Genomic DNA, 9,687 nt, shown 5'->3' with positions numbered 1-9,687 from the left:
TTTAGCGAATAGCATCAAAATATTTCTAATATATATAGAGTGGATCACGATTCACTGTTTACTGCGGTATTTAATCCACTGTACCTTATACGGCCATTTCGATTTTTTAGTCAAACAATCACAAATTACAAAATTTGTTCATCATAGTAATACTGTTATATGTAACCAGAATACACGAAGTTTAAAGTAAAATCAATGCCATATAAAAATGTTATTCGCAAATCAGACTTGAAACAAAGAAAACTTACCTTAAACATTTAGTATTGATAGACAAAAAATGGACAAACCTTAGGCACTGTCACAGCTACCGGCCGGCTAGTTGTTATGTGTTTGCCCAATGAGACCTTCTTCCTGTGAGCAAGATTGAATTGTAGTGCTTATACTTTTACCTGCAGGAAACTTGATCCACTGCACCGATCTGTGTTACTGTTAGCACCTTGACCAGGTTTTCCTATATGAAAGTTGATTCGGGATTTCAAAATAAATAATTTTTTTACTATTTGTACAGGTAAACGTCGTTTTACACTGTGGTTCCGTTCCGAGAGACACCGGTGTAAAATAAACACGAATTTAATGGAAGATATAAGATTAGGTTCCGTGTCAAAATTCTAAGAACAATCTAACATGTTTATTTAATACGTATCCTATATACATATTCAAAATAAATTCGAAATTTGTTTAATAAATACAGTTTAAATTTGTTTACAAAATAAATAAAATTTTCTTGATATAAATAATGATGTTTTTAAAATAAAAATACTGACTCACCGGTTCGTCGGTACTCAATTAAATTCTCACACTTTTTTGAAAAAAACATACAATTTCATTTGCTTTAATTGTTGCTTCCTTTCTTACAGAATCATAGCATAAACTACAAATCCCTTTTTATCTTTTAAAAAACAAAACGAAAACTAACTCAGAAACAATTTCATACACACAATAGGCTGCTCGCGTATACGGTAATAGAATAAAACAACGTGTAAAAGTGTGTCAGCTATTAGAATCGCGGCGCCTACTGGCGTCTGAAGTCGGCCGAACCGGGGAATCCCACGCCGGCACCAACCGGCGTAATTGTAAATCGGCGTAAATCGACATTTACCTGTGTACTATCGTGATTTATTATTAAGTAAGTAAAAGAACGATCTAGGGCATTCCAATTACGAATAGTATAATTATGTTATGCATTGTTTGGAAGAAATTTTTCAGTGAATTTTTGTACCGTGTTTTTTGGAAACGTGAAAAAAACGTGTAAAACGAGGTTCCAGTGTATTATAATGCACAAAAACTAAAGCAAAATTCGTTTATTTAAGAAAAACTATTGTAAATTAAATTAAATTAAAATTTAAGCACAAACATTAAGAAATTTTGTGAGTTAACCTGGCTCCTTACTGCTTAACCCTTTAAACCCTGGACATGTATCATTACGTCAGAGGTAAGGAATCCTATGCACCATTTGTTGGTTTTTTTGAAAAAAGCAAAAAACGATCTCCATTACAGAAATTGATTTTTAAGTTCTTTTGTTTACAGTACAAACATATTTTTGAAATTGATTTATGCACCTTAAAATAATATGTATAGATTACGCTGTGTAAAAATGAGCTAAATATGCAATATAAAGACTTTGTATGCCTCCGATAACTGTAATTTAAAAAATCAGATATTAAACAATTTTTGCACTTCTATAATATCTAGCACTAATTGTTATCACCAGATAAAGAATTTACCTAATTTTAATCTATATATTAAGCAAAAAAAAGTCAAAAATGGCGCTTAGGATCATAAAACTCTGATGTTCAGAGATTTAGTAGCGTTTATAAACTTTTCATTTTTAAATTTATTTTATTTTTATTTAAAACATTAACTTTGTTGTCGTACCCGTCTCTTCGTCAGGATACTCATATCATTGTGAGGACAGTACATTCTAATTTTATATGCAGAGAGTAACCCGAAGGTGACGACAATGGAATGTACTTTCCTCACCTTAAGGTTTGTCTCTGCATTCGAGTATCACTATTTCAACATGCAAACACTAAAATACAATTATGATGTTTGTAGCTTGAAAATGATTATATATTTTATAAACTCTACATTAAAAAAAATAGTGGTACAAATATATTCTGCAGAGATTTGCGATACAAACATTTGTTATTTTTCCCATACGATATATTCACTTCCTTGGCCCTTCAATTTACGGCCTCGTGGTGTAATGGTTAGCGCGTTTGCCTATCATGCTAGAGGTCTCGGGCTCGATTCCCGACATGGTTGATATGAAATATTTATTTAAAAGAGTCTTTTCACACTAAAATATTTCATAGTCCCTGGACTGGTACCTGAAGCGTAAGACTGATCATCTTACCTTCGTGCAACAAAAATGATCAAGATACGTTGCGATTGGTTACAATGCACCATAATTTGCGGAAAGGGAATGACGATACATTTACAAAAATAAATTGAAACCTCGCATTATAATAAAAAACAAAAATATTTAGAAAAAAAAACTTACCTGCTGTCATTATTATGACATTGAGGTTTGTAAAGGAGTAGTAATTTTACACAGCCAAACGAGTGACAGCTCCACGCAAAACTGATCTCCAAGAGTCATTTTTTGGAACTAATTACCTAAAAATGACCGAAACTACTAAAAAAAGACCAGATATGTACCGACAGTGATTAGTTTGACTTAGTTTGAAAATGACCTAATTTGTACCGTCAGGGAGCAAAGGGTTAAAATGTAATACAGGGGAAACGTGTACAAAATGGCCCCTTCGGGAGTACAGCTTCAAAGCTATGAAATACACAATTTCAAAGTGCTTTAGCAAAATACAAAATGTGAACTGTACAGAACTTGAAATACATCATATCTCGTTATGAGATAATATGTCTTGCGGGGAATCATTTTAGACACATTCAACCTAGTCCCTATATTTATATTTACATCTATAATATTATGTATGTAGAAATTATATAATTTAAATAGATAGTGTTTTTTATAAAAAAAGTTCTTGTTATTCGTCTGTGATGTTTTAAATAATTATATTATCTAGTAATAAGTTTTATAAAACACATAAATATGTACATCTAGTCTAAAATTGCAACCATTTCAAATGTATTTAACAAAGCGCGTAGTATTTATTACTAAAATACGTCTCAACATGGAAAAATTATAAAATCAATTTTATAAGAGGCTGTCCGCGTCGTGGTCAAATGGCCAGCGTGTTTGCCTACCATGCAAGAGATCTCGGGTTCAATTCCTGACATAGTTGACATGAAATATTTATTTATAAAGATTGTTTACATATAGTCCGTAAAATATAGCTTGATTAGAATGACAGTTGTCAGCGTGGATGACGACATAACTTTGTAGTAACGTCTAAGGAGTAATTTATATTGACAAGAAAAATTATTCGTATCTGGCAAGTTAATTTTTTTTTTTAATACAATGTTTGACATATAAATCAACATAATTATTTAAAATCAGCTTTAAAACTAAAAAACTAAAATAAACTTAATTATTAACGACGTTCTTACAAGGTTACGTCATTTTTCAGAAATGTTAGAGATAGGACAAATTGATCAATGTAAATCGATCAAATAATAAAATAATTTATTTGTTGTTGTTTATGAAAAAAAATATTTAATGTCTTATTTTTTTTGGTAAATAATTGTCCTAAACACACTATAATAGGCTTGTTTTTGTAATTTTATATCAATTTTCGGAAACAGAGTTTTATGTTTGCATGAAAAAACTGATAAAATCGATTTAATCGGTACATGATTAGTAATCAGTAATTTCCCATCACTAGTGACATTGGTTTGACAGCTGTCATTTTAATCGAGATATATTTTAAGGACTATATATTATTTTATAATCCCAGAACCCCTATCACAATGAAAAATTAACATTTATTTTCAATTTTATCTACAAAGTAAAATTAGAAGAAAAAATTGTATACATATTCTACTTTTCTTACAGAAAACTTAATTTTACTTTGTAGATAAAATAGAAGATAAATATTAACTTCCCATTGTAATCGGGCCCAGGGTACGTATTCTGATGGGAAGTTAAAATTTATCTTCCATTTTATCTGTAAAGTAAAATTAAGGTTTCTGTATGAAAAATAGAAATTGTTTACATTTTTTTTCTAAACATGTTCAATTACCAGCTACCGACGAAGATACTTTGAATTTGCATACAATTATACACACTTTCGTCCATAAATATCGATATTAGTGTATAACGTCTCAGTATATCGTGACTATAGAATAACAAGGTATCATCTGACATGTTGTTTAAAAAATGACCTTTTTGCATTTTTTTCTCTACCAAAATTATCTTTAACTCTTAAAAGACTGTGGTAAATAATCCCTTTACGCGCGGTGATGTAACGTCGTGTTACCACTAGTAAAAGACGGAATATTCTAAAGTTCAGACATTTGAAAAAAAAAAAAAACATGGAGACATACTGCTTAATAATTCCTTTTCCATAATTAATGCGAATAAACATATAATTTAGCCCTGTTATAGCAAAATAAATTAAAAATCACAAATACGCCGCTCATGTTACGCGCGTGCGTCCCCCATCATTGTCATCAACCGACTGAAGACTAAATCTGTTTTAGACGACACCCGCCGCAGAACAGCGTCTCTGTCTTCCTTGATATGACTTATATCTTCGTGCTCTCTCTCGTATAAGGTATCTGTATAGATGTGTTGCTGAATCAGCGGACATTAATTCTTCGCGTAGCAAGGATAAATATTTTTTGTATTAACATTTAGTATAGTTATACAAATGTTACTTACTCAATCGAGTGTGAAAATGTCCATTTGAGGATTACAAAAAATATGAATTCAACTTTTTTTTAAATAAGAGAGATATATCAAGTCTTGTGTCCTATGTCGACTAGTGTAACATCACAGCCACACAAGAGTTAAAACTGTATTAAAAACGTGTCATAATTCCTTGTTCTTTAGGAAATAGCTAGACAACAAAGTTCTATATAATCCATAAATATTTGTTTTGAAGAAAAACAATGTTTTATATTGTTTTTTGTGGGCAATGGCCCATGCAAATTATTTTAACATCATTTTCAGTAAATTCGCTGCATATTTTGTAGAAAAATATTTAAGAACATAAATAATAAAATGAAAAGGTAATTTCAATACTTTAAATGTCAAATATCTAAGAAATCGCTGAATAATCAAAACTTTAAACTCTAATATCTCAGTTTCATGAAAAAGCCTAATGATACCTTGTTGTTCTATGGTCAAGATATACCGATGAAGATAGCCATTCATAACCACGGCCCGGTCAGCCGACTCAGCGCATTAGCGGTGTTTTGGTGAACCATACATTTATAACGAAGCGACCTGTATCGTTCGGCTCACTGCTATTTCCGTTTTGCGACTGAGCTCGCGACTCGGGGCAGTCTGGCGAAATAATGTGAACTGGTCTGCGAGCCAGATCAAAACTTCAAGTGAGCTGCGAACTGACCAGCAACAAAACTATCTTAAATTACCCATGGCTGCAATAGCGAATTAATTTTGAAAAATCTGAATTTGGGCAATAATTTGGGGACTAAGGAGGTTTCCTTCCAATGAGTAATTTGGAGGTTTTAAGCGTCATTGTCAAATGACGCGCCTCGTGTTTAGATTTTTTTATTTTTGATCTCAGTGCGAATGAACATCTTACGGTTCGTTCCGGTGTCATGAAAGTTTTTGTCGCGACCAATATTTGTGTACTTTTGAGGGCCCCGTGTGCAAATTTCTAACGCGTTTTACTATAAAACTTTACGTGCGGGAAAAAATAAGAAGCACATTTTAAATTAGGAAACGTTTTACAAAAAATACATTCTTTAGTTTGTGTAATACACAAAAACAATAACTTTTTAAAACAGCGTACATGGTAAAAATATTTAAAATAAAAACAACCATATGAGCTTTTAAAATAGTAATGAGTGTTATGAACACATTTATTCAATGTTAAATCAGATAATAAGAATTGTTAGTGACAATTTGTAATTAATTTATATTATGTGATGTGTTTTGTTAATATAACATTGTTCAGAATTTGTCAATATTTTATAGCAATTTAAATAAATGGTTTTTTTCTACCATTTTTAACTAGTCGATAATAACTGTGCCAGAAAATGGGAATCAACTTGTGGTAGAGCGGGATTCGAACGTCAAACCCCTGCTCCGTGAGTCCACGACGTTTGATGTTTTTTTTTAAATTGCGATATTTTTTTGCACTTTATGTTTTGTCACGTTGTATTTTTATGACAATTTGTCATTTTAGGACACGTATCTATTTTAGACTGAGATGGTGCACCGGTACTGTGTGATTTCGAAATAAAGGATATGAGCTTTAAACAATATTAAGTTTTAAAATACTTTAAATATAAATCGTATATTATTATTAAAAGCTTAATTGTTCTTAACTTAAACTCGGTGTTCCTAGCGAGTATGATAATTTAAAAATGTAAATATCTTGTACCTTTACTGAAAATAAATAAAATTGTTTTTTTAATGAAAAGTATTTTCAATATTACTATGACCACTTACCAACTTTTCTATGTCTACTGGTTTCGAGGCGTACTCGTCTCTTCATCATAACACTAATCACACACGGAATATTTCATGTCGATCTTGCCAGGAATTGAAGAAACCCAGGGCTGGTATTCCAAACGAAATTATAGCGCGGTATAGCGCGTTTTTACGTACTAAATACGCATTATAGCGCGCTGTAAACGCGTTCGGAATACCAGCCCTGAGAATGGTTGGTTTTTTATTCATTAAAGGGGGATTTGATTACGAAAATATTTAACGCTTTGTGGTGGTGTAGTATTTTTATGGCCACATTCATTTAATCTGATTCTAAACGGAAATATGAATATTTATAGATGGCGCTTTTATCAGTTTTTATTGAAAAATGCAATTTTTACATTTATTTTCAATGGAAATTTTACAAAACTTGGTTTGCGGAAACTTTGCACTACATTTATTGTCACAAATATCATAACAATACAATTTAGGACCTTTTTACTGAATGGTGTACAAAACAAAAAATATACTAAATAAAATAAAATAAAAATTGTTTTGTACACCATTTTGTGAAAAGGTCCTAAATTGTATTGTTATCGTATTTGTTACAACCGACATAATGTAAAGGTTCCGCAAACCAAGTTTTGTAAAATTTCCAATAAAAATAAACGTAAAAATTGTACTTTGTAATAAAAAATTATAAAAGCGCCATCTATTAATAATTAATATCATATTTTTGTTTAGAATCACCTTAATGATTGAAACATGCTCTCAGAAGTGGGATATATATCGTGAACATATTTATGGCAAAAACTGGCGAAGTCAAAATAGGGAAATACGAGTATCACTTTTTTTACATTTTTAAAGTAATAAGGGGGTATGAAGGTCTAGCAGCATAAAAAATATTTTTAAATTTTGAATTTTGAATTTCCGCAAAAACGGTCATTGCATTGACCACGCCCCTAATACGTCACGATTCATTTTCATTATTAACTTTACTCTAAGACACTTATTTTTTTATAGAACGTCGTTTCGAATCCTGACGTCACAACTATCAATGCCAAATATGTCACGTTTTTCTAGTGACATGTTTTTTATATTTTCTTTTTTAAAGTTATATTGGTTGCGAATTATGTGGGTATTAATTGTTCAAATTACTGTCATAACGTCGACATCTTTTGTGCTTGCAACAACTGTTCCCACCTTAGTATCCTTTGATCATCCGCCACAATAAGACCTCGTGTAGTGAATCACGCGTTTATTTTGTTAAACGTGAGCCGCATCATAATACTTTGTTACCACCAACCACCAGTGTTCAGCTCCAGATCGGGAGCCTGTCCTTGTGTTGATACCGCTCGCAATCGACCAGTCGGACCACCGAAATTCCATCAAGAACAAACCAGGTAAGTGGCATCCATTCCTACGAATTGGGGTTATGACCAATTGACACTGAATACCGCATATAGAGGATATTCACTTATTTCATCAAAATTCAAATATAGTCCACTCCGCTTAATAATATCGTAGAAGCAGTAGGGCTTCGCCCTCCACAATTTCTCGTTCAATTCGTTTTCCCACCATTTATATAAAAACATTTCTCAACAATATTCATTGTTGATTGTGAAATTACAATAATTTATTCGAAATCACTTATATTTTTGTTGGTGTTCGTAGTACGTGATATTTTCCTATTCTTGTTTGTTGGCAAATCAAAATTTAAGTTTTTACACAGACACAAACTCATAGTTCATTTTTTTTTTTGCTTTATGTGAGTATTTTAATTTTGTTAATATTTTCTGTAGCAGATGTTCATAGACTGACTTGATCAAGATAGAGTTATTAATTTTGTAAAAAACTTTGAGATATAAGCAAACTTTGTTTTTTTTTCAGTAGAAGATCCATCGAGCACTAAAACTTGTTCGAAAAAGAAAAAAAAAAAGATTTAAGAGAAGGTAATATAGAAGTCCAGGAATCTACAGGGCTTATGACCTGTCAATGGCTGGTTTAAGTGGCCACTTTACACACTGTGTAACATTCACCATTCTGCCTATATTTGAACATCTATATTCCTTCAATTCTTTCATCTGTTGATATTGTGAAGTTAAAGAGCTGAAACCTTTATTTATGCAGGTAAGATTCACCTAATTGAATTATTTCACCTACATACTAGGCAACGCCTGAAAATATTATTTTTTCAATTTCTATACTTCTTCATGGACCAGGTAATTTATCAACAATATTTTGAGTTTGTCCAAATTTTTGTAGACAAGGACTGGATTCAACTCCCTGGGGAGCTGTTTATATTAACATATTACAACAGAGATGAAGAACATTTAAGAGAAGGTAATATAGAAGTCCAGGCATCTACAGGGCTTATTCCACAATCGAGCCACCTGGACACTATATGAGTTAGAGAATAAAGAAGAATTGTGGATGGGTATTAAGAGAGTGCCTTGAGAATTAGAACGAAGAGGTAAACCATGAATTGAGAAGCGTTGAAATTTTTCACGCAGGAATATAGGAGCGTTAGGACTATAAAGTACATTGAACAGAAGTGAGAGGAAGTGATAATCTCTCCGCTGTCTAATTTTGAGCCATTTCAGTTGCCTACGATAATCAGAAATGTGGTTATATTTCCTAAGACCAAAAACAAACCTTATGCGTATATTCTGAAGATAACTTTGCCTCGTTTCTTACGAAATACGCAACCAACACCGTCGGAGTTTAAATTAGCACTGCAGTTGGCAATAAAACTCTCCATAGTACGACTATGCTCCTCTCTGGTGGTTGCATTTTAAGTTAGGCGCATTTTATTTATCACAAAAAGTGTATCTATGAGTCAAAACTCCACATAACTATCAGATGTCAAAATTTTTTAATGTTTTCATTAAAATGAAAGAGTGCCGAAAAGCTGTCTAGTGCCGGCGGATTGTATATTTTACCCTTATCGCTTATTTTATATGATTTATAAAAGCCATTTGTTTTCAAAGCCACACATTTAATCATTCCGTATTCAATATCCCCCACAGTAATTTTCTTTACAGCAAAAGCAAAATTGTTTTACCGTGGCAAAAAAGCTATTTATAATAATTTAAATGTTCGGAAAATTTCCGAATTAGCTTTGTAAGCAATTGCTTCCATTTAAA

The sequence above is a fragment of the Micrasema longulum genome, unplaced genomic scaffold (genome assembly GCF_059751315.1).
Source record: "Micrasema longulum isolate JH-2025_06_02 unplaced genomic scaffold, ASM5975131v1 h1tg001292l, whole genome shotgun sequence".
Taxonomy (NCBI): Eukaryota; Metazoa; Arthropoda; class Insecta; order Trichoptera; family Brachycentridae; genus Micrasema; species Micrasema longulum.
Note: the sequence above shows the minus strand (reverse complement) of the source record.